Source organism: Notamacropus eugenii, chromosome X (genome assembly GCF_028372415.1).
Source record: "Notamacropus eugenii isolate mMacEug1 chromosome X, mMacEug1.pri_v2, whole genome shotgun sequence".
NCBI lineage: Eukaryota > Metazoa > Chordata > Mammalia > Diprotodontia > Macropodidae > Notamacropus > Notamacropus eugenii.
In genome coordinates this window covers 48,192,152-48,219,380 of record NC_092879.1, presented here as the reverse complement: position 1 = coordinate 48,219,380, position 27,229 = coordinate 48,192,152, and the positions used below count along the sequence as shown (strand labels likewise).

Genomic DNA, 27,229 nt, shown 5'->3' with positions numbered 1-27,229 from the left:
ACTTAAAATATTTAAGGGTGGTTCTTGAGCTGGTGTCCTGGTGTCTCTTCCTTTCCTGCCCCAAAGCTACATCCCCTTTCCTATTAACAAGAACTTTCATAAGGTGTTCTAAGAAATTTCCATTATCTTCTTCTTTTCAATGTGTGATCCAGGGAGAATGCACTCTGTGCAGACCCTCAAAGAGGTTTGGAAGAAGATGGCCATTGCAAATATGGATACTGCATTGGGGGTAGCTATGTGACACAGTGGATTGAGTTCTGGGTCTGCAGTCAAGAAGAACTGAGTTCAAATTCTACCTCAGACACATACTAGTTATGTGACCTTGGGCAAGTCATTTAACCACTGTTTGCCTCAGTTTCCTCATCTGTAAAATAGTAATAATAATAATAGCACCTACCTCTCAAGATTGTTGTGAGGATCCAGTGAGGTAATAATTGTTAAGTGCTTAGCACAGCATTGGGTACGTAGTAACTGTTTTTGATGTTTAGTTGTTTTCAGTTAAGTCTGACTCTTTGTGACCTTATTTGGGGTTTTCTTGGAAAAGATAATGGAATGATTTATCATTCCTTTTTCAGCTCATTTTCCAGATGAGGAAACTGAGACATTCAAAGTTAAGTGATTTGCACAGGGTTGCACAGCTAAGTGTCTGAGGCTGGATTTGAACTTCTGAGGATGAATCTTCTGGATTCTAAGCCCACCACACCACCTAGCTGTTATTAGCTATTATTATGGGGATGATTTGAGGAACAGTTTCCTTATCATGTCTGTTATTAAAACAAAACTTATCAATAGAATGTTACACATTTTAGTGCACAAAGCCAAATTTCTTAGTTTAAACCTAGACATTCAGTATTTCTTGTTTCCACAAAGAAAAAAGAAGCCCTTCAACCAAGGTATTTTCATCACAGTAAATAAACTGGCTCTATCCATCAGCCCATTGTCAGAAGTAGACAGGTAATTTCCAAATAAAACTTTATTTTTTCTTTCTCTGAGTATAAATCCAAAGTTAGATCTTCCATTGTTCCTCAAACCAACCCCCACTGATACACTATTTGGAGAATAGAGTTTTAAGTGTGTATTATGTGGGCCTATTGTGTTGTGGATGGCTTCACAGCTCTATAGATATGCCCAGTGACATTGAAACTTAACAAAACACAAAGAAAGCCATTTTGTTTGGGAAATGGAAGCTATTTTTGTAGCCACATTGAATCTCCTTTCACTACATCAAGAGATCCCTAATTTCCTCACTGTGGGTGCTCATTCTACTCAAACAGATAATGAGTCCTCCATACCTTAGCAGACAGCCTCCCTGAGTCTCTGGGGTTGAAGAAAACTATCCTCCTGTGGGACAGTTACAAGGGTGATAAGACTCTTTTTCTGTCTTATGGAAGACAGCATGTCAAAGCCTATTTAGCATGGTAAAGCTAGCCAGAGTTTAGGCTCCCCTTAGCCAAACATTCAAGAACACTATATCTTTAATGGGGACAAGCTAGATGCCTTCCCAATGAGGTCAGGAGTGAAGCAATTATTGCCACTATTATTATTGGGTTAGAAATGCTAGCTATAACAATAATAGAAGAAAAAAGGAATTAGAATAGTCAATGAGGAAACAAAACTGTCACTCTCTGTGGATGATATGATAGTATATTTGGAGAATCCTAGAAAATCAGCTAAAAAAACTAGTTGAAATAATTAGCAACTTCTGTAAAATTTCAGGATATAAAATAAACCCACATAAATTATTAGAATTTCGGTATATTACCAACAAAGTCCAGCAGGAAGAGATAAAAAAAGAAATTCCATTTAAAATAACTGCAGACAATATAAAACACTTTGGAGTCTACCCAGGGATTATATGGACACAATTACAAGCACTTTTTGCACAAATAAAATCAGAACTAAACAATTGGAGAAATAATTGTAATATAATAAAAATGACAATTCTACCTAAATTAACTTACTTATTCAGTACCATATAATCAAATAATAATAACCTTAATAACCAAAAAGTTATCTTATGGAGCTGGAAAAGATAACAAAATTCATCTAGAAGAAAAAAAGTCAAGAATATCATGGGGATCAATATAAAAAAATGTGAAAGATGGTGGCCTCACAGCATCAGATCCAAACTATATTACAAAGAGATAAGCATTAAAAGAGTCTGGTACAGGCTAAGAAATAGAGTGGGGGATCAGTGGACTAAATTAGGTACACAGTATACCATGGTAAATGACCATAGTAATCTAGTGTTTGATAAACCCAAAGATACAAGCTTTTAGGATAATAACTCACTATTTGACAAAAATTATCAGGAAAACTGGAAAACAGCTTGGCAGAAACTAGATATAGACCAGTAGTTCATACCATATAATGAGATACAATCAAAATGAGTATGTTATTTAGAGATAAATGGTGACCTAATAAGGAAATTAGGGGAGCATGGAATATTTTATTTGTCAGATCTATGGATAAGGGAAGAATTTATGATCAAACAAAAGATAGCATTACAGGATGTAAAATGGATAATTTTGCTTACAAATTTAAAGATTTTACACTAACAAAATCAATGCTGGCAAAATTAGAAGGAATGCAGGAAACTGTGAAAACTATTACAGCAAATTACAGAATGAAATTCATAAGAATATGAGTCATTCCCCAATTGACAAATTGTCATAGGATATGAACAGGCAGTTTTCAGAAAAATAAATCAAAATTATCTATAGTCATATGAAAAAAATTCTCTAAATTATTTTTGATTAGAGAAATGCAAATTGAAACAACTCTGAAATATCAACTCCTGTATCAGATTGGCTAATATGACAGAAGAGGAAAATGAAAATTGTTGGAGGGAATATGGGAAAATTGGGACACTAATTCACTGTTGGTAGAGTTGTACACTGAAAAAAACCATTCTGAAGAAGAATTTTGAACTATGGCCAAAGGGATATAAAACTGTGAATACCTTTGACCCAGAAATACCATGAGTAGGTCTGTATGCCATAAGAGATTTAATAAAAGGAAAGGGATCTATATGCACAGAAAGATTTTCAGTAGTTCTTTTGTGGTGGCAAAGAATTGGAAATTTAGGGAGTGCTCTTCAGTTGGAGAATGTCTGAACACAGTAACAGCAGTATTGTATGATGATCAACTGTGAATAATTTAGCTATTCTAAGCAACACAATGATCTAAGACAATTCCAAAAGACTTACAATGACAAATGCTATCCATCTCCACAGAAAGAACTGATGAAATTCGAATGCAGATGGAAGAATATTTTTTTTAAAGATTTCTTTACTTTTCTGGGGTTTTGGGGGGTAGGGGCAGTCTGTGCTTCTTTGGTAATATAGCTGATATAGAAATACATTTTGCATGACTGCACATGTATTATCTATATTAAATTGCTCATCTTCTCAAGGAGGGGGGAAGAGAGGAGGGAAAGAATTTGGAACTCAACATTTCAAAAACTGAATGTTAAAAATTGTTTTTACTTTTAAGTGGAAAATTTAAAAATGTTTTAAAGAATGCAGGGTCACCAGAAATCTACAATGATGCATTTATCAGAGGGACTTGTCAAGGAGAGAATATTGTATTGAGCTAAAAAAGAAAGAAAGAAGGAAAGAGAGAAAGAAGGAGCTTAAGAGATATCAGTTTAGTCAAGTAACCCAAAATTTAGACTTTAGTTATTATCTTATCTTTGCGATCTGATATTTTAAAAAGTGAGAAGCTTTTCTAACAAAAAGAGATATGATTAGCTTTTACAATGATCATTACAGTATCTGTCTTTTCGAGTCTTTCCAGTAGGGAGGGGAGCATTGTACATTATTCAACAACACTAGTAGCCTACACTAGTCTCAAGCTGATGCTTACACTAGTTCCTAGAAGATACTGTGTTTTGAAAGAAGTAAAGAATTAGCAATCTGAGTCCCTAAGACTGACGGTACAGTTGACCTCTGGTACTCACTACCCTCATCTAATTCTCAGAAAAAGTAGCATTATTTTATCTTGTAAAGGGCTAATGCCACGTGTGTGTGTGTGTGTGTGTATGTATGTGTGTGTGTGTGCATTTGCATGTGAGCCATAATGACACCTATTTTCTGATGTCAAAATGTGTCCATAGCAGTTAATCTCTCTGTAATTGATCATTTTCATCAACCAGGAGACCTAGCTTGGCTTCATGTAACGAAAGTGATTTTTGTCGAAGTTTGAGTTGAAGAAAATGGCATCTGAAATATCTTCTCTATGCATTACAAAAACAGAATCATGGAATTTCAGTTCAATTCAGTAGACTTTATTAAGTGCTTTCTATGTGTCAGATAGTTTGCTAAGTAGTGGGGATACAAATAATAAAAAAAGAAAGATGGTTTCTGCCTTCATGGGGTTAGAGGCTGAGTGCTTACCCTGTAAAGTTCTATAGGATCAAAAATAAGCAGAGATGTTGATGGAAAATGGAATTACCTGGAAAGTTCTTATCTGAGCCCTCTATCAAGGAAGTTTTAGGGAGGGGTTTAATGCTTTACTAGAGAATGACAGAATTTCAGAGTTTGAAGAGCCCCAAGGGTCCCTCTTGAAAAAGAATCCTTAGTATTACATAGCTGACAAATGGTTATCTAGCCTTTGTTTGAAGACTCCTAGCATTTGGGTTGTCAAAGAAAAGAGAATAGAAAGGAAAAAGTCATTGGGGGCTTTTTTGAAGCACAATACACACAGATAAGCTGGGCAGTTTTGAAAGTTGAGTATTGAATTTATTAGACACTTAAAAGGAAAAGCAAGCTGTACATAATAGTCACAATCTCATGTATGATGCTCTTTTTCTGTTCTCTTGTTTATAGAAATGGTCATTTTATTTCATGTTATATATGTTCAGATTTTAAAACAAAGTAAAAAAAAAAAACTGACTTGCAGCTTCCCCTCACTGCTCCTAGTTATGTTCTCTGGGGCCAGCCAAAGCAAGTCTCATCTCCCTTAAGATGTGGTATTCCATGTTGGACTATACTGATGATCTCTGAGTTCCCTTCCAAATCAGATTCTATAAACTGATCACCATATACTAGCTGCTAGCCCACTGGTTTGGGCTATTGCCATTGACAGATATTAGCATGAATTGACTAAGTTGGGAACTCAGAATTTGATTCATTAAGAAAGGAATTTTTATTGTGTCACTGATATAACATTAAGAAAACATAACTAGGAACTTACAATTGCTACCATTTTTAAATAAATTGTCAACATGTTGATCCTCCATGAAAACTCTGAATAGTCCATGAATCATAGAGATGAGAGAGTGATTGGGCTTTAGGGGAAGGTGAATATGTTATTATCTTGTATTACTAATGGACAGGAGGAGTCCAAGAGTGAATGAACAGCAGTCAGGGTTTGTCTCAAAAAGTTTTCAATCTTCAACTTTGGTCTTCTTTTAAAAATGTACTAAATGTAGATTTAGTAAATGCCTCTGGCATCTATCTATCTCCACAACTAAATGTACACTATTTCATATGTGTATGTATACATGAAATAGGAATAGGGACTAGACCCGTGATTTTACTGGTATAGTGAATTTCCACATTAAGGAGCTCCCTCTAATCAGTGCTCATTAGCATCTATTCTGAAATGTAGACCCTTGGCTTCCTAGAACACTTAGAGGTTATGTGGCTTACCTATGTTCACACACAGCCGGTTTATATCAAAATTGAGACTTGAACTCAGGTCTTCCTAGCTCCAAGGACAGCTTTTACTCATACTATACTGCCTCATGAATACATAAGTATGTATGTGCACATATACATATATTATATTGTTCTATCTCTCCCAAAGAATATGTTTGTGAGGTTTTATTGATATCTTCATATTTCCTACATCACCATCATTATACCAATTACCTCTCTCCCACCCTGTCTTGCAGTCATATCAAAAATAGTATTTTTTAGAGAAAAATAATCAGCACAAAAACGGATCAGTACATTGCAAAAGTTTGAAAATATATGCAATGTATAAATCTTACAAACTTCCCACCTCCACAAGGAGGGGGAGGGTAGTTTGAGGGTGTCTTCTTAAGTCTCTTCATTTGAGTTCTGCTAGGTTTTTATAATGTTGTCACCTTCACTTTTAATTTTTTGATGTGTTGGTCTTTCCATGTACAGAATTGTCATTATTGTATATATTATTTTCTTAGCTCTTCTACTTTACTCTACATCAATTCATATAAATCTTTCCATGGTTAAACACAATCATCATTTTTTACATTGTAATAATATACTAATGCACTCATGCATCACAATTTTTTAGCCATTTTCTAGACTTTTTTTCATAATTTCCTCTTAACATTCTGGATTTCTATTTTTCCAGATGAATTTTGTTATTTTTTTTCATCAAGTTCTGTAAAGCACCCCCTTGGTAATTGGATTGCTATAGAATTAAAAGTATAAATTACTTTTGGTGGTATTGTTATTTCTATTATATTGGCATAGCCTAGCCATGAGCACTGAATATTCCTACAGCAATTTAAGATGTTCTTTATATCTTTAAAGAGGACTTAATAATTGAATCTGTGGAAGTCTTTTATGTGCTTTGAGAGGCTGATCCTCATATATTTTGTGAATATTGTAGCTATTTGGAATGAGATTCACTTTTCTAATATTGCTTCTTGTGTTTTGTTATTATTATATATAAATACTATTGACTTTGAAGTATTTATTTTGTAGCCTGAAATTTTCCTGAAGCTATTGTCTCAGTATCTTTGCTGATTCCCTAGGATGTTCTAAGTAAACCATCATATCATCAACAAACAGAGATAGTTGTTTCTCCTTTTTACCTGTCTTTAATTTATTTCTCTTGTCTTATTGCTGTTGCTAGCATTTCTAGAACTATGTCAAATAATAGTGGGAAGTGTGGGCATCCTTATTTCACTCCTGTACATGTTGGGAAAGATTCTAGTGTATGCCCATTGCATATGATGATTACTTTTGGTTTAGAGAGATACATTTTATTGTACCAAAAATGTTCCCATATACCTATAGTTTGTAGAGTATTTAGCATAAAGGTGTCATACTTTGTCAAAAAGGCATTTTTTTACACTTATTGAAATGATCATGTGGTTTTTTTATGTTATTAATTATGTTGGTTATTTTCCTATTGTTGAACTATGAATTCCTGGTATCTATACCACGTGGTCTTAATGAATAACAATGTATGTAAAGTCATTTGAACTATAAAAGACTTTGAGTTATAATCGCTGCAGTCATAGGAGAGATAAGTGAAGCTAAGGCCCTGGGTTTGAATCATGGCTCTGTCACTAAGTGTGAGGCTTCCTGTGAATCTCTTCCCATCTCAGGGCATCTCTTTTATCCTCTGTTGAATGAAAGAGTTGGACTATGTGACCTCTAAGATCCTTCCCTCTTCTCCAACTCCTGTGATTTTACTGATTCTGTCACAAATTGCTAAATAGACATGACTAGTCCGTAAGTAGTACAGGATGAAAAGCTACTGATGAAGCTCAGGGTGCAAATGAAAATGAGCCCTTTCCCTTGAAAACCTTTCTCATAAACTGATGCCAGAGACAAAGCCTTCTGTGCTAAATTTCAATCAGCTAGTTCATTATACTAGTGATATCACAACTAGTGACATAAATTACTTGAATAAACAGGCCATCAGCATTGGAGGAAGAAACATGTATGATGGCATTAACAGGGATCAAACAGACAACAAAGAAAAACAGTCCTATAGACATCCTGGCTTCCATAGATTCGCCATACACTAGATCACTCAGATAGCACTTTACGAGAACCTTATTACTAAATACCTTTATTTACTTCTCGCCTTGTCATTAACATTGCTTCCAAAAACATCTTTGCTAAGCACCTAGTTTATGAACCTTATAAATTAGTAAGGTTAAAATTTCATTACAAAGTAAGCTTTTATAGCTTCTGTAGTTAAGGATGAAAAGTCCTAGAAGCCACCAATTCCTTTCCTTCCTCCACTCCACCGCCAGCCCCAGTTCATTTCTCTGTCTAAAATGATATTCTCCAAAACTTACCTTGGAGGCTGATATTTCTTAAGTCAGAACATGGAGTTAGAAGTATTCAGTGGATCAAATTAAGGATCTTGTTAATTTGTAGTAATTACTAATTTATTTTCCAATTCTGACTTCCAGGAGAGTTGAAGAGCAAGTTACTATGCATTAATTAAAATTGTAACAGTCAAAACTATTACTTCAAAAAGAAGAAAGGGGTTTTTGTTCATTTGTTTGGGTTATTGTTGTTGTTGTTTTGCAGAACACAACGTTAGACAAAGAACTCTATTTCAGAATATATTTGTCCAAATTTGGTAATTTTGTATGCGGGTATTAAAGAAAAGCCATACAATTCTACCTTCCACGTGATACATTCTGGAAAGTCAAGGGTACAAAACGTAGGCCATCTTTGTACTTCACAAGCTCTAAGAAGAGTGGTACTGGCAACTGATAGTAAGTAGCCAGTAAGTACGAAATAAAGCCTACATTGCCATCCTTGACCAATGTATTCCTTTAGTTTCCTTAAATGTTCTATATTGAAAGGGAGATTTATGATGGAGGTGGGAGACACATTGGAAAATGACAGCAATGTTTGCTTTTGGTTGGAGTATCAATAAAATATTGGGAGACAGGTAAGGAGTAAGCATCCAGTGAATTCAGAGTGAATGGCCAATCTGGATATCTTAGCCTCTAAAAACATCTCCCCTTTTCATTCGGTAACAGTCTCTTCTTATACCCAATTACTTAGATAGATAACTGCCTTAGTAGTACAAGACTGGCTTTTCCATATTCCTTGCTACTTATAAACCTACCTTCAAGCATATTCAAGTTTTTTCTTTAAGAAGCCTTTATTTGTTTTTATTATACCTTCAAAATATCATCTTATTTCCCTTTATTTTCTTCATGCAGAACTGCCTAAAACAGTTGGACTATACTCACTGACACCAATTTTATCACCTTCCAACTTCTGTCTAACCAACTGAAATCTTCTCTCTATCCCTATTACTTTACTTAACTATTCTGAGGTAGATATATAGACAGACAGACACAGACAGACAGACAGACAGACGGACAGACGGACGGACGGACGGACGGACGGATGGATGGATGGATGGATGGATGGATGGATAGACAGATGGATGGATAAATAGATCATTCATTAAGAAGGAAGGGAGAAAACAGTGATTAAGTATATACTATGTCCTAGGCACTGCAATAAGTATTTTACAAATATAATATTTGTAATATTTTATACATATATATGTATGTATATATGTATATAACATCTCATGTGATCCTCATAAAACTTTCAGACTTAGGTGCTATTATTATCCCCTTTTCGTAGTTGAGGAAACGGAAGCATACCTGGACTTGCTCCAGGTCACTTAGTTAATAAGTGTCTGGGATCAGATTTTAACTCAGGCCTTCCTGACCCTAGCATGGAGTCTTGTTCAATCTGTAGCAACACCTAACTGCCTCTATTAAGTACTATGTGTCAGGTATCATGCTAAACCATGGGGGCTAAAAATGCAAGCAAACAACATAGATCCTACCCTTGACAAGCTTCTAATGGAGTAAGAAAACACATAAAGGAAGGATATAAAGTATGAGGAACAAGAAAGAGGAGGGTACTAAGGTCAGTAATAGTATCCTTTGTGCCAAGGCCAATGATATAAGCCCTCCTTGCTTCACATAACACATTTTTATGAGCCTTCTTTCTAGAAAAAAAGAGAATAAGCTTATATCTTATATTGTATGATAGCCTACTGTGTTGTTTCTCTTTGTACACTTCTGCCTCTTGCCCTGTCTCCTCTTCTAGTTCTAATCAGCAACATTTCTTTTTTATTTTTCATAATTATTTTATTTGTTTTCAGTGTTCTACAATCACTTCCATATATATTAAATTTTTCCCCTCCCTCCCCCTTTTCCTCACTCCCTCCCCAAGATGACATGAAATCTTATATAGGTTCTATGCATACATTTCTATTAAATACAATTTAACCTTAGTCATGTTGAATAGAAGAATTAAAATGAATGGAAGAAACCATAAAACAAAACAAAACAAAACACAAAACAAAATGATTTGCTTCATTCTGTGATCCAGTTCCACAGTCCTTTCTCTGGATGTGGAAGACATTTTGCCTCAAAAATCCATTGGGAATTTTTTAGGTCATTGCATTGCTACGAAGGAGTAAGTCTACCAGAAAAATTCTTCACACACTGCAGTTGTTGCTGTGTACAAAATTCTACTGGTTCTGCTTTCACTCAGCAGCAGTTCATATAAGTCTTTCCAGGCCTCTCTGAAGTCTTCCTATTCATCATATTTCTTTACATTCACATACCACAACTTGTTCAACCATTCCCCAACTGATGGGCATCCCCTTTATTTCCAGATTTTGGCCACCACAAAAAGAGCTGCTATAAATATTTTTGTACATGTAGGTCCCTCTCCAATTTTTATGATCTTTTTGGGATACAGTCTTAGAAGCAATATTGCTGAGTCAAAGGGTATGCACATTTTTTTAGACCTTTGGGCATAGTTCCAAGTTGCTCTCCAGAATGGATGGATCAGCTTACAACTCCACCAACAATGAATTAGTGTTCCAACTCTCTCACATCATCTCTAACATTTATCATGTTCCTGTTTTGTCGTGTTAGCCATTCTGATGGGTGTGATGTGGTATCTCAGAGTAGTTTTGATTTGCATCTCTCTAATCAATAGTGATTTGAAGCATTTTTTCATATGACTATAGATAGCTTAATGTCTTCTTCTGAAAACTGCCTGTTCATATTCTTTGACCATTTATCAATTTGGGAATGACTTGTATTCTTGTACATTTGACTCAGTTCTGAGGTCTTTATCATAGATACTAATTGAAAAAAATTCTTTTCCAGTTTTCTGCTTCCCTCCTAGTCTTGGTTGCATTGGGTTTGCTTGTGCAAAAACTTTTCAATTTAATGTAATCAAAATTATCCATTTTGCATGTCATAATGTTCTCTAACTCTTGTTTAGTCAAAAATTTCTCCATTCTCCATAAATCTGACAAACATACTATTCCTTGCTCCCCTAATTTCTTTATAGTATCAATCTTTATACCTAGATCATGTATCCATTTGAACTTTATTCTTGTGTACGGTGCCAGGCATTGGTCTACACCCAATTTCCACCACACTGTTATCTATCCAATTTTCCCAGCAATTTTTGTCAGTCAGTGAGTTCTTATCCCAGAAGCTGGGGTCCTTGGGTTTATCAAACAGCAGATTACTATATTCATTGACTACTGTGTCTTGAGTACCTAACCTATTGCACTGGTATACCCCTCTGTTTCTTAGCCAGTACCAAGTGGTTTTGGTAATTGCTGCATTAGAATACAATTTGAGATCTGATATGACTAGGCCACCTTCCCTAGCATTAATTTTCATTAGTTCTCTTGATATTCTGGACCTTTTGTTCTTCCAGATGAATTTTGATATTATTTTTTCTAGCTCTAGAAAATAGTTATCTGGTAGTTTGCATGCTATGGAGCTGAATGAGTAAATTAATTTACTTAATAAATTATCATTTTTATTATATTGACTTGATCTATTCAAGAGCAACTGATGTTTTTCCACTTACATCTGGCTTTATTTATGCGAAAAGTGTTTTGTAATTGTGTTCATACAGTCCCTGGGTTTGTTTTGGCAGGTAGACTCCCAGATATTTTATAGTGTCTACCTGAGCTTTAAATGGAATTTCTCTTTCTATCTCTTGCTGTTGAGCTTTGTTAGTAATATATAGAAATGCAGGTGATTTTTGTGGGTTTGTTTTATAACCTGCAACTTTCCCAAAGCTGTTTATTATTTCAAGTAGTTTTTTACTTGACTCTCTGGAATTATCTATGTATATAATCATATCATTTGTAAAGAGTGATAACTTAGTTTCTTCTTTGCCTATTCTAATTCCTTCAATTTCTTTTTCTTCTCTTATTGCTGCAGCTAACACTTCTAGTACCATATTGAATAACAGTGGTGATAATGAACATCCTAGTTTCACTCCTGATCTTATCAGAAATACATCTAGCTTATCCTCATTGCATATAATGCTTGCTGATGGTTTTAGATAGGTACTGCTTATTATTTTATGGAAAGTTTCATTTATCCATATGCTTCCCAGTGTTTTCAATAGGAATAGGTGTATTTCGTCAAAAGCTTTTTCTGCATCTATTGAGATAATCATGTGGTTTCTGTTTTGTTGTTGATATGATCAATAATGCTAATAGTTTTCCTAATGTTGAAACAACCCTGCATTCCTAGTATAAATTCTACTTCATCATAACGTATTGTTCTCATGATAAGTTGCTGTATTCTTTTTGCTAATATCTTATGTAAAATTTTTGCATCTATATTCATTAAATAAACTGGTCTATAATTTTCTTTCTCTGTTTTTGTTCTTCCTGGTTTAGGTATCAGAACCATATTTATATCATAAAAAGAATTTGGTAGGACTCCCCTTCTTCACTAATTTTCCCATATAGTCTATATAGAATTGGAATTAACTGTTCTTTAAATGTTTAATAGAATCCACTTGTAAATCCATTTGTCCCTGGAGATTTTTTCCCCTGGGAGTTCATTGATGGCTTGTTCAATTTATTTTTCTGAGATGGGGTTATTTAAGTATTCAACCTCTTCTTCTGTTAATCTAGGCCATTTATATTTTTTAAAATATTCATCCATCTCGTTTAGATTGTCCAATTTATGGGCATACAGTTGGACAAAGTAATTTCTAATTATTCTTTTAATTTCCTCCTCATTGGAAGTAAGTTCACCCTTTTCATTTTTGGTATTGGTAACTTGGTTTTCTTTTTTTTAAATCAAATTGACCAAAGGTTTCTCATTTTTATTGGTTTTTTCATAAAATCAACTCTTAGTTTCATTTATTAATTCAATAGTTTTCTTAATTTCAATTTTGTTAATCTCTCCTTTGATTTTCAGTATTTCTAATTTGGTAATTACTTGGGGATTTTCAATTTGTTCTTTTTCTAGATTTTTCAACTGCATGCCCAATTCATTGATCTCCTCTTTCTCGATTTTATTCATGTAGGCATTCAAAGATATAAAAGTTCCCCTACGAACTGCTTTTGCAGTATCCCATATATTTTGGTAGATTGTCTCATTATTGTCATTCTCTTGAATGAAGTTGTTGATTGTTTCTATGATTTGTTGTTTAACCCACTGATTCTTTAGGATTAGATTATTTAGTTTCCAATTAATTTTTGGTTTATCATTCCATGGCTTTTTATTACATATAATTTTTATTGCATTATGATCTGGGAAGGATCCATTCACTGTCTCTGCCTTTCTGCACTGGATTGTGAGGTTTTTATGCCCTAGTACATGGTCAGTTTTTGCATATGTGCCATGTGCCACTGAGAAAAAGGTATATTCCTTTCTATCTCCATTCAGTTTTCTCCAGAGATCTATCATATCTACCTTATCCAGATGTTTATTCACCTCCTTAACTTCTTTCTTGTTTATTTTGAGGTTAGATTTATCGAGTTCAGAGAGGGGGAGGTTGAGGTCCCCCCTATTAGTATAGTTTTGGTGTCTATTTCTTCCTGTAACTCCCTTAATTTCTCCTCTAAGAATTTGGATGCTATACAACTTGGAGTATAGTAATGATATTGCTTCATTGTCTATGGTGCCTTTCAGCAGGATATAGTTTTCTTCCTTATCTCTTTTGATTAGGTCTATTTTTGCTTTTGCTTTGTCAGATTAGAATTGCTACCCCTGCTTTTTTTATCAGTAACATTTCATAAGTGTCCCCTGGTCTTCTTTCCTGTTCAGAAAGTTCATTCATTCCCACAGATTCAATGATTTTGTCATGCCCAAGGTTTCCTAGGTCTTGCCTCTGGCCTAGACCCTGCACTCAAGCTCTACCAGTTTCTTGTTCCAGTTCTTATTCCTGAGCACATCCACCTAGATTTTCCACTCTTACCTCCAATTAAATATGCTATAGGATTCATGCTTTGGGTCAGCACTGTTTGGACTACATGACCTCCAAGGATCTCTGATTCTCTTTATCAAAGTTGTCATCATGCTTCCTAAAATGGTACCATTAAGGCCCTTCCTTCCCAAGTAGTTTATTTCAGTCAACATCATATAGACCTAAAAGGTGGGATTACCTTAATTCTTCCTTCTCCTTTGCACTAAAACCTCTGATTTATGTTATGAATTATTGCCCAAATTTTATGTTTTATCTTCATTTATGCAGCCTCCATCTTAGTTCAGGATCTAATCACTAGGCTTCTGTTATTTGAACTGAAGTTGTCTGGCTGGTGTCACTGCCACATTACTGCTCTAATAGTCTTCTAAAAACACTGTTTTAGTCATGTGATTCCCTTACTTAAGAACTTGTATCACACTTCTCTTAGCTATCAAATCAATGCCAAATTCTTTAGCTTGGCATTCAGGACCCCCACCTCCCCACTAACTTCCTTAACCAGACATTCGGGATCCTCCATTAACTGATCCCAAACTTGTAAACTATTGATCTGGAAAGGCTCGTATAAACCACCTGTTGTTAGTCTTTCTTTTTCTTTTACTTTTTAAATAGTATTTTATTTTTTTTCAATTATATGTAAAGAAAGTTTTCATCATTTACTTTTATAAGATTTTGAGTTCCAACCTTTTTTCTCCCTCCTTCCCCAAGATAGCAAGCAGTTTGATATTGGTTATACATGTACAGTCATATTAAACATATATCTACATGAGTCATGTTGCTCAAGAAGAATCAGAACAAAAGGGAAAAACCAAGAGAAAGAAAAAAACAAAAAGGTTAAAATAGTATGCTTTGATCAGCATTCAGAATCCATAGTTCTTTGTTTGGATGTGGTTAGTATTTTCATGAGTCTTTGGAATTGTCTTAGATCATTGTATTGCTGAGAAGAGACAAGTCTATCAAAGCTGATCATCACACAATGTTGCTTTTACCATGTGCAGTGTTCTGGTTCTGCTCACTTCACTCCTCATCAGTTCATGTAAGTCTTTCTAGGTTTTTCTGAAACCTGCCTGCTCATCATTTCCTATAGCACAATTGCATTCCCATTACATTCATGTACCACAACTTGTTCACCCATTCCGCAGTTAATGAGCATCTCCTCAATTTCCAGTTCTTTGCCACCACAAAAAGAACTACTGCAAATATTTTTGGACATGTGGGTCCTTTTCCCTGTTTATAATCTCTTTGGGATACAGAACTAGAAGCAACATTTCAGGATTAAAGGTTCTGCTCAGTTTTATAATCCTTTGGGAATAGTTTCAAATAGTTCTCCAGAATGATGGGATCAGTTCACATCCCCACCAACAATGCATTAGTGTTCCAATTTTCCTATGTCTTATCCAATACCCATCATATTCCTTTTCTTTCATATCAGTCAATCTGATAGGTGTGATGTGGTACCTCAGAGTTGTATTGATTTATATTTCTCTAATTAATAGTGATTTAGAACATTTTTTATTTGACTATAGGTAGTTTTAATTTCTTCATCTGATAACTACCTTTTCATATCCTTTGATCATTTACCAATTCAGGAATGACTTATATTCTTACAAATTTGACTCAGTTCTCTATATATTTTAGAAATGAGGCTTTTATCAGAACCACTGACAGTAATAATTGTTCCTCAGCTTTCTGCTTTCCCTCTCATCTTGGTTGCATTGGCTTTGTTTGTGCAAAACCTTTTTAATGTAATGTAATCATAATTATATAATTTGCATTTCATAACATTCTCCGTGTCTTGTTTGGTCATAAATTCTTCCCTTCTCCATAGATCTGACAGATCAACTATTCCTTACCATCCTAATCTGCTTATGGTATCACATTCAATTTCTGAATCATATACCTTATCTTAGTATACTATGTAAGATGTTAGCCTATGCCTAGTTTCTGCCATACTACTCTCCAATTTTCCCAGCAGTTTTTGTCAGATAGTGAGTTCTTATCCCACAATATGGAGTCTTTGGGTTTATCAAATAGTACATTGCTATAATCATTGACTGCTGCATCCTGTATACCTAATCGATGCCACTGATTCACCATTCTGTTTCTTGGCTGGTACTAAATAGTTCTGATGATTGTTGCTTTGTAATGTAGTTTTGGATCTGATATGGCTAGACCACCTTCTGCTGTACTTTTTTTCATTAATTTTCTTGATATTTTTGACCTGTTCTTCCAGATGAATTTTGCTATTTTTTCTAGATCTATAAAATAATTTTGGTAGTTTTATCACTGAATAAAGAAATTAATTTAGGAAGAATTGTCATTTTATCATGTTAACTAGGCATACCCATGAGTAACTGATATTTTTCCAATTATTTGGTCTGACTTCATTTGTGTGAAAAATATTTTGTAATTGTGTTCTTATAGTTCCTGGAATTGTCTTGGCAGGTAGACTCCCAGATATTTTGTGTTGTTTACAGTTATTTTAAATGGAATTTCTCTTTCTATCTCTTGCTGCTGGGCTTTGTTGGTAGTATGTAGAAATGCTGATGATTTATTTGGGTTTATTTTATATCCTGCAACTTTGGTAAAGTTGTAAATTATTTCAAGTAGTTTTTTAGTTGATTCTCTAGGATTCTCTAAGTATGCCATTATGTCATCTGCAAAGAGGGACTGTTTTGTTTCCTCATTATCTATTCTAATTCCTTGCATTTCTTTTTCTTCTCTTTTTGCTAAAACTAATGTTTCTAGTGCAATATTAAATAATAGAGGTGATAATGGGCATCCTTGCTGCCCACCTCTGATCTTACTCCATTTCATGTAATGATTGCTAATGGTTTTAAGTGGATACTACTTATCACTTTCAGGAAAACTCCATTTATTCCTATACTCTGTAGGGTCTTAGTAGGAAAGCTCAAAAGCTTTTTCTGCATCTATTGAGATACTTACATAATTTCTTTTGGTATTGTTATTGATATAATCAAATATCTTGATAGTTTGTTATACTAATATTGAACCAGGCCAGCATTCCTGGTATAAGTACCACCTGGTCACAGTATATTATCCTGGTGATAAATTGCTGTGATCTTTTTGCTAATTTTTTATTTAAAATTTTTACAGTAATATTCATTAGTGAAATTGGTTTATAATTTTCATTCTTTGTTTTGGCTTTTGCTGGTTTAGGTATCAGCACTATATTTGTGTCACAAAAAGGCTTTGGTAAGATTCCTTCTTTGCCTATTTTCTCAAATAGTTTACATAATGTTGGAATTAATTGTTCTTTAAATGTTTGATAAAATTCACTTGTAAATCCATCTGACCCTGGAAAATTTTTCTTAGGGAGTTCATTGATGGCTTGTTCAATTTCTTTTTCTTAATGGATTTGTTTAAATATTTTATTTCCTCTTTTGCTAATCTGGGCAATTTATATTTTTGCAAATATCAATCTATTTCACTTTATCAGATTTATTGGCATACAGTTGGGCAATATATCTCCTAATTATTATTTTAATTTCCTCTTCATTGATAGTGAATTCAGCCTTTTCATTTTGATACTAATAATTTTATATTATTTCTATTTTTAATCAAATTAACAAGATATTTATCTGTTTTATTGATTTTTCTCATAAAACAAGCTCTTAATTTTATTGGTTACTTCAGTAGTTTTTGTATTTCAGTTTCATTAATCCATCCTTTGACTTCAAGAATTTCTAATTTGGTATTTAATTGAGGATCTTAAATCTGTTTCTTTTCTAACTTTTTCAGTTGCATACCCAATTCATTGATCCTCTCTTTCTCTATTTTATTTATGTAAGCATTTAGAGATACAATACTTCCCCTAAGAACTGTTTTGGCTTCATCCTATAAGTTTTGGTTTGTTGTCTCATTATTATTGTTCTCTTTGATGAAAATATTGTTCCTGTGATTTGTTATTTGAGTCATTCCTTCTTTAGAATTAGATTATTTCATTTCTGATTAATTTTTAGCTTATCTTTCCATGACCTTTTATTTTTATGGCATCTTGATCTTTAAACGATGCATTCAATATTTCTGCCTTTCTGCATTGGATTTTGAGATTTTATTGCTATTGATTTTATTGCTATTCATATTATGGCCATTTTTTGTTTAGGTGCAATGTACCAGAGAGAAAAAGGTATATTCCTTTCTATTCCTAATCAGTTTTCTCCAGAGGCCTACAATATCTAATTTTTTCCAAAATTCTATTTACTTCCTTAATGTCTTTCTTGTTTATTTTGTGGTTAGATTTATCTAGTTTTCAGAAGGAGCAGTTGAGGTCTCCTAGTAGTATAGTTTTGCTATTTCTTCCTTTAACTCATTTAACATTTCCTTTAAGAATTTGGATGCTATACTACTTGGTACATATATGTTTAGTATATATGTTTAGTATTGATTGTAGTACCTTCATTATTTATGGTACCTTTAGCAAGATGTAGTTTTCTTCGTTATCTCTTTTAATCAGGTATATTTTTGCTTTTGCTTTGCCTGAGATCAAGATTGCTTTTATCTTTACTCCATGTATATCTCTGTGCTTCAAATGTGTTTCCTGTAAACCACATATTGTATGATTCTAGTTTTTAATCCACTCTACTACCCACTTTCATTTTATAGGAGAGTTCATCCTGTTCACCTTTATAGTTATGGTTCCTAACTGTGTGTTTCCCTCCATCCTATTTTTATATCCCCCTTTTATATCTCTCCTTTCACCCTGTCTCTCCTCAATAGTGTTTTGCTTCTGACTGCTGCCTCCCTAAATCTTCCCTTCCTTCTATCAGCCCCCCTCCCTTTTCTTTTTCCTTTCCTCTACTACTTCTGCCCTCCTTTCTATCCAACCCCCTCTTTTCTTTCCCCTTTCTCTCCTACTTCCCTATAGGGTAAAATAAATTTCTACATCCAACTAAGTATATATGTTATTCTCTCTTTGAGCCAAATCTGATGATAGTAAGGTTGAAACAGTGCTCATCCCTGCTTCCCTTTCTTCCTTCTGCTGTAATAAACCTTTTCTGTCTCTTCATGGGATATAATTTATGGTATTTTGTCTCATCTTTCCTCTTCTCCCGGTACAATCCTTGTATTCATCCTTTAATTTTTTCTTATATCATCACATCAAAATCAGCTTATACCCACACCCTCTGTCTGTATATACCCCTTCTAACTGCCCTAACAAAGACACACTTCTCAAGAGTTACAAGTACAATCTTCCCATGTGTAAGCAGTTTAACCTTATTGAATAACTTTTTTTCTTTCCTGTTTACCTGTTTGTGCTTCTCTTGACTCTTGTATTTGATGGTTCAATTTTCTGTTCAGCTCTGGTCTTTTCATCAGAAATGACTGAAAGTCCTCCATCTCATTGAGTGTTCATCTTTTCCTCTGAAAGAATATGCTCAGTTTTGCTAGGTAGTTAAATCTTGGTTGTAATTCAAGCTCCTTTGGCTTCCAGAATATCATATTCCAAGCCTTCAGGTCCTTTAATGTAGAAGCTGCTAAATCCTGATTACCACTTCCCCCAAGCTGCCCTCCCTTCTACCATACCCCTCCCTTCTCTTATCCTCATCCCCTCTATTTTCTTGTAGGGCAAGATAGATTTCTTTTTTTTTTGTTTTTTTTTTGTTTTATTAATTTTTTTATTTTTTTTAATGTTTAACAATCACTGCCATACAATTGCGATTTTATCCCTCCCCACCCACCCCCCACTACCTCCCTCCCTCCCCACGACTGCATACAATTCTGTATAGATTCTACATATACTTTCCTATTGAGTATATTTTCACTATCGTCATGCTATGTAGTCAGACTAAGATAAATGAAAGAATCCGTATAACAAATCAGAACATGATACACAAACAGATACACATACACAAACATGATCTGCTACATTATGTGAGTGACTTCCATATTTCTCTCTCTGAGTGTGGAAGGCTTTTTGCCTTGAGGTCCACCATTGGGATTTTTTTTTTTTTTCAGAAGTTCTTGTGTTATTACAAAAATCTAAGTCTACCAGAAAAAACTCTCACACACTGTGGTTGTTGCTGTGCATAAAGTTCTCCTGGTTCTGCTCCTTTCACTCAGCATCAGGTCATATAAGTCCTTCCAGGCCTCTCTGAAGTCTTCTTGTTCATCATTTCTTATGGCACAATAGTACTCCATTACATTCATATACCATAATTTATTCAGCCATTCCCCAATTGATGGACATCCCCTTGACTTCCAGTTTTTGGCAACTACATAGAGTGCTGCTATAAATATTTTTGTACATGTGGGACCCTTTCCCATTTTTATGATCTCTTGGGGATATAGTCCTAGTAGCGATATTGCTGGGTCAAAGGGTATGCACATTTTTGTAGCCCTTTGGGCATAGTTCCAAATTGCTCTCCAGAATGGTTGGATGCGCTCACAGCTCCACCAACAATGAATTAGTGTTCCAACTCTCCCACATCCTCTCCAGCATTTATCATTTTCTTGTTCTGTCATGTTTGCCAATCTTATAGGTGTGATGTGGTACCTCAGAGTTGTTTTGATTTGCATCTCTCTAACCAATAGTGATTTAGAGCATTTTTTCATATGATTATAGATAGCTTTAATTTCTTCCTCTGAAAATTGCCTGTTCATATCCTTAAGATAGATTTCTACACCCCATTTCCTGTATATCTTATTTCCCACTTGCCTGTAAAAACAATTTTTAACACTTATTTCTAAAACTGAGTTCCAACTACTCTCCCTTCCTCCTTCCCTACCCATTCCCACTGAGAAAGCAAGCAATTCAATATAGGTTATACATGTGTATTTATGGAAACACTTCTATGACAGTCATATTGTGAAAGACTAACAATATTTCCCTCCATTCTATTCCTGTCCCCCATTTATTCTATTTTTTCTTTTGACCCTATCTCACCTCAAAAGTGATTACTTCTAATTAGTCCCTCCTCCTGTTTGCCCTCCCTTCTATCATCCTCTCCAAACCCTGCTTATCCCCTTCCCCTCTACTTCCCTATAGTGTAAGATAGATTTTCATTCCAAATACAGTGTGCCTGTTATTCCCTCCTTAAGCCAAATGTGATGAGAGTAAGGTTCACTCTTTCTCTCTCACCTTCCCCCTCTTCTACTCCATTGAAAAAGCTTTTTCTTGTCTCTTTTATGTGAGATATTATGCCCCATTCTATTTCTCCCTTTCCCTTTCCAATATATTCCTCTCTCACCCCTTAATTTTAATTTTTTAGATATCATCCCCGACTATGCAACTCACCCGGTGCCCCCCCCCTCTCTTTATATATATATATATATATATATATATATATATATATATATATATATATATATATATATATATATATATATATATATATATATATATATATATATATATATACATGTAAATAATCCCTCCAACTACCCTAATGCTGAGAAAAGTCTCAAGAGGTACAAATATGATCTTTCTATATAAAAATGTAAACAGTTCGACTTTAGTAAGTCCCTTATTATTTGTCTTTCCTGTTTACCTTATCATGCTTCCATTGATTCTTGTGTTTGAAAGTTAAATTCTCTATTCAGCTCTGGTCATTTCAGGAAGAATCCTTGAAAGTGCTCTATTTCATTGAATGATTTTTTTTTCTATTGAACTACTATACTCAGTTTCGCAGGATAGGTAATTCTTGATTTGAATCCTAGTTCCTTTGACCTCTGGAATATCATATTCCAAGCCCTGTGATCCCTTAGTGTAGAAGCTGCTAGATCTTGTGTTTTCCTGATTCTATTTCCACAATATTCGAATTGTTTCTTTCTGACTGCTTGCAATATTTTCTCCTTGATCTGGGAGCTCTGGAATTTGGCTACAATATTTCTCGGAGTATTCCTTTTGGGATCTCTTTCAGGATGTGATTGATGGATTCTTTCAATATCTATTTTACTCTCTGGTTCTAGAATATCAGGGCAGTTTTCCCTAATAATTCCTTGAAAGATGATGTCTAGGTTCTTTTATTTATCATGACTTTCAGGTAGTCCCATAATTTTTGAATTGTCTCTCCTGGATCTGTTTTCCAGGTCAGTTGTTTTTCCAATGGAAATATTTCACATTGTCTGCTACTTTTTTTATTCCTTTGGCTTTGTTTTGTAATTTCTTGATTTTTCATGAAGTCATTAGCTTCCATCTGCTCCATTGTAATGTTTAAGGAATTATTTTCTTCAGTGAGCTTTTGAACCTCCTTTTTCATCTGACCAATTCTTTTTAGGGCATTCTTCTTCTCATTGGCTTTTTGGATCTCTTTCCCCATTTGGGTTAGTCTATTTTTTAAAGTGTTATTTTCTTCTGCATTTTTGGGGTCTCCTTTGGTAAGCAATTGACTTGATTTTCATGATTTTCTTGCATCACTCTTATTTCTCTTCCCAATTTTTGAGCTACTTCTCTTACTCAATTTTCAAATTTTTTTTTGAGCTCTTCCATGGCCTGAAACCAATTTATATTTTTCTTGGAGTCTTTGGATGTAGGACCTTTGACTTTATTGTCTTCTGTTTGTATACTTTGGTATTCCTTGTCACCAAAGTAATATTCTGTACTCTGATTTTTTTCCCAGTTTTTTCTCATTTTCCCAGCTATTAACCTGAGTTTTGAACTCTTTGTTAACTCTGCTTCCAGTAGAGGTGGAGGAATGTACCATCAGTCATTTGATCTCCTGACAATCTGTGGGCCTAGGGCTCCAGAAACAGTCACTGCCACTGCCCCTGCTGCTTCTGTTACAGGTTTCTCCTCCACCCCATCTATTACCCTGGGAATGGGGCTGGACCACTGTACTCTTTCACATAGGTTCCACTAGTTTTTTCTACTGACCTTCCAATTTATCTTTGGTGTTTTGGGGTAATGAAATCTGGAAACTGCCATAGGTGCCTGAGATTCAGTCCCCTCAAATCCTGCTCAGGTCCTGTCTGTGCCAGCATGGCCCACACTGGACTGTGCTCTGTTCAGCTGTTTGAAAAGTTGTCGACTATCGACTGTTGTCAATCAGTGTGGCATGATCGACACTTCCTGGTGACCTTCCAGGCTGCCATAGACTGGAGATTTGATTCATTCTGTCATTTTGTGAGTTCTGCAGTTCTCGAATTTGTTTAGAGTCATTTTTTATTTGACTGGGTTGTGGGGGAGAGTGCTGCCAGCACATCTGTGCTGTTACTCCACCATCTTGGCTCCACCCCTTACCCCATTGAGTTAGCTTTTGTATCTCCTTTTCCACTTAGCCACTTCTACTTTTTAAGTAGTTCTTTTCTTCATTGGATTGTTTTCCCCAATTGGTCAATTGTGTCTTTTAAGGAATTATTTTCTTCTGTCAATTTTTGTCCTTCCTTTCCCAAACTGTTGACTCTCTTGCATACCTCTCATATCTTTTCCCAGTTTTTTTCTACCTTTCTTATTTGACTTTTAAAATCCCTTTTGAGTTCTTCCAAGAAGGCTTTTTTGGGGGAACTTGAGATCACTTCATCTTCTCCCTTGAGGTTTTGCATGTAGGCATTATGACATTGTCTTCTGAGTTTGTGTTTTGATCTTCCTTGTTACCATAGAAGCTCTCTGTGGGCAAGGTTCTTTTTTGCTTCTTGCTCATAATTTTGGCAATTTGGTTACTTTTAAACTTGAGCTGTCCTGCTGGAGCACAGAGGATACTCTCCCAATCTTCTTTCCTGAGGGCCAGGGACACAGTCTCTGGCTTTGTGCACTGGGGCCTCAGATGCTGGTGGCTTGCTCACTGTGCTGTGATGGCACAGCCAAGTCGTACCTGTTGTTGCCTGGTTTCTAGGACTGGCAGTTTGACTTCTGTGCTGTGGCTGGAGGCCTCCCAGCTGTGTCACTGGCCTGCTGAACCAGGACTGAGGGGCCTTGGTTGCTGATTTGTGCTATGGCTAAGAGCCCCCTATTGGCTTTCCTGGACACCATTTGTGCTAGACTGTTCTCCCTTTTCTACTCAAATGAGACAGACTTCCTGCAGTCTTTCTTTATTATCTTAAGTTGGAAAAATTTTCACTCTGTCTTTTTGTAGTTTCTGTCACTCCAGACAGCTGACCAAATGGGGAAAAAAGAAGTACAAAAATTCACTGAAGAAAATAATTTCTTTTAAATTAGAATTGAACATGTGGAAGCTGATGACTTCATGAGACATCAAAAAAAAAATAAAACAAACTCAAAAGAATGAAAAATTGAAGAAAATGTGAAATAACTCACTGTAAAAATAACTGACCTGAAAAATAGATCAAGGGGAGATAATTTAAGAGTTTTTGGAATGCATAAAAGCCATGATCAGAGAAAGAACTTAGATATTATATTTCAAGGAACTGTCAAGGAAAACTACCTTGATATACTAGAACCAAAGGGCAAAATAGAAATTAAAATAATCTACCAACCACTGTCAAGATTACATAAGATTTAGCAGCTACCATGTTAAAGAAGTGGAGAGTTTGGAATATGATAATCTGGAAGGAAAAGGAGATAGGATTGAAGCCAAGAATAACCCTGAGTATAATCCTTCCAAGGGAAAAATAGACAATAAAAATAGACAATAAAATAGAGAACTTTCAAGCATTCTCGGTTAAAGTACCAGAACTAAATAGAAAATCTGACTTTCAAATATAAGACTCAAGAGAAGCATAAAAGTAAACTTGAAAGAGAAATCATAAGGGATTCAGATTATACTGTTTATAATTCTATAGGGGAAGATGATGCATTTAACTCCTAACAACTGTATCATTATTTGGACACTTAGAAGAATTTTACATAGACTGAAGGCATGGAAGTGACTCAGTTATGTTGGGATGATCTAAAAAAAATGGGTCTAAAAAAAGAGGAAAGAGAGAGGAAGAAGAGGGGAAATTATCTCACATAAAAGGAGTGGGCAACATTTGAATCTTACTCTCATCTGAATTGGTTCAAAGAGGGGAAAAGATATATAGACACTCAATTAAAGATAGATATCAGCTTATCCAACAGAGAAGCAGGAAAAGGAGGATATCAGAGAATTGGAAGGGATTGACAAAATGAAGAATAAAGATTAGAAGCAAAAAATAGTACTGAGGAAGCATAAGATAAAAAGAGACTGAGAAGGATAAACAGAAGAAAATGAGATGGAAGGAAATATAATTAGTAATCTTTACTGTGAGTGGGATTAACTCATTTATACAGTGGAAGCCAAAAAGAGAATGTATTAGAAATCAGAATTTAACAGTATGTTGTTTATAAGAAATACTCTTGAAACAGAGGGACAAGCACAATGGTAAAATGGAGGGCTGAAGAAGAACATTTTATACTTCAGCAAAAGTGAAAATGGCAAGGGGAGTAATCATGATGTCAGACAAAGCAAAAGCAAAAAAAAAAGACCTAATTAAAAGAGAGAAACAAGGAAACTACATCTTACTAAAAGATTTCATAGACAATGAAGTAATATCAGTATGAAACAAATATGCATCAGGTGGCATAGCATGAAAAAGTTAAATGAATTATAGGAGGAAATTGATAGTAAAATCATACTTGTAGGAGACTTCAACTCTCCTCTCTCAGAGCTAGATAATTCTGACCATAAAGTAAGTAAGACAAGATGAATAGAATTTCAGAAAAGTTAAATATGATAGACTTCTAAAGAAAATTGAATGGGAATAGAAAAAAACAAACCTCTTTCTCACTTATTCATGATACCTTCACAGAAATTGACGCTGTATTTGGGCATAAAAACCTCACAAACAAATGCAGAAAAGCTAAAATATTAAATGTACCTTTTTAGACCATAATTCAATAAAAATTACATTCAATAAAGTGCCATGGAAGCACAGATTAGAAATTAATTTGAGAATGGCTAGAGCGCTGGACTGAGTGACTGAGCAAACAAAGGAATAAGCTGCCCATTCAAAGACGCTGAGACATAACAAGGTGTCTTGGGGGCACTATGGCTATGGTTGCTGGCAACTTTGATACTCTGTGTTCCTGCCACCTCTGGAATCAGAATCAACATTTGGAAGACTTTAGATGTTTCTGATCATGGAATACTCCTGACCTGTAAGAATGAATTAAATTTTTTTCATATCAAATTGAGGGTCATTATTGACTGAAAGGTAGTAAGGTGTTGAAAGGGGATATATCAGATAGTCCAATGAGAGAATATAAGGTTTTCTCAGATGACAAATCTGGGGAGTATCAGTGTATTTTTCTTCCATAACTTTCAAGAAAGACTGATACACAGGTAAAAGTTTCCCCATAGATTTTTTGATAGCACGAAGTCAGAACATGGGAATGAGGGAGATTTGGTAATTCTTTCATGTAAGAATCAGATTCCTCTATTAAACACTAAAATTGATAGAAAGATTATAAGAGTGAAGGTAACATATGCATTGTAAATGGTAGTGAAGGAAGGTCCTTCAAAACAGAGATGCAGCAAAAAATGGAGCTGCTGATTCAGGCAGCAAATCTGGGGAAGAATCCTGGAAAACATCCCTGTAGTGGCATCAATTCTGGGGGCTTTAATGCTGCTATAATCACCTGGAAAGCCTGCAGCCATCTGACAGCTCTCTTACCCTTTCTGGGCATTGTGGCAGAGGTGCTGGTCCTTGTTACCATTATCTTCATCTATGAAAAGAGGAGAAAGCCTGATGAGGTCATTGAAGAAGATGACGATGGCAGGTCTGTATGATTGAAAAGCAGTATGTCTTCAAATGACAAAGATACAAAAAACTTTCATCAGAGAAATGCCAGCTGATCAAAGATGATTTCAGATAAAGACCTCACTTGGATAGATGGTTGCATGTGTTTCTTTGCCATGTACCATGGAGTATATTCCTAATGTACATTGCAAAATTCAAGTTGTCTCCACTAAATTGTAGCAAACTAAATTGTAATTTCAAGTACTTTTAAAAATTGTTGAAAGGTGATATTTTTTCTTACATGTAATTTTTTTTCCCTTGGCCACCAGTAGGTCTTGTTTCTGGCCCTGGGCGTGTGGGGTAAAAGATTTCATAGTCTACATGCCTGTCCTCTTCTGGATTTCTCTTCTCTTGTTCTAAGTGGTGAGGCACAGAACTGGGGAGAGTGTTCTCTTGTCAAGAAGAGCCCTTTATTTTTTTAGAGGCCTGGCTGCTAATAGGGAAGAAGATTCAGTAGCAAGTTCAAAGAGGGTAGAATATGTAATATTGTGTTGTATGTAGGGAGAATCCAGTGGGACAGAATATAATCTACTTCTGCCGAACCAATCCAATGAGGTAGCTTAAAA

The 27,229-nt window shown here is 35.0% G+C and overlaps 1 pseudogene; it reads left to right on the top strand.

Moving 5' to 3' along the window:
* LOC140516318 (basigin-like) overlaps positions 1 to 26,653 on the top strand; it is a 37,259-nt pseudogene extending 10,606 nt beyond the window's left edge.
* The last annotated feature ends 576 nt before the right edge of the window (positions 26,654 to 27,229 follow it).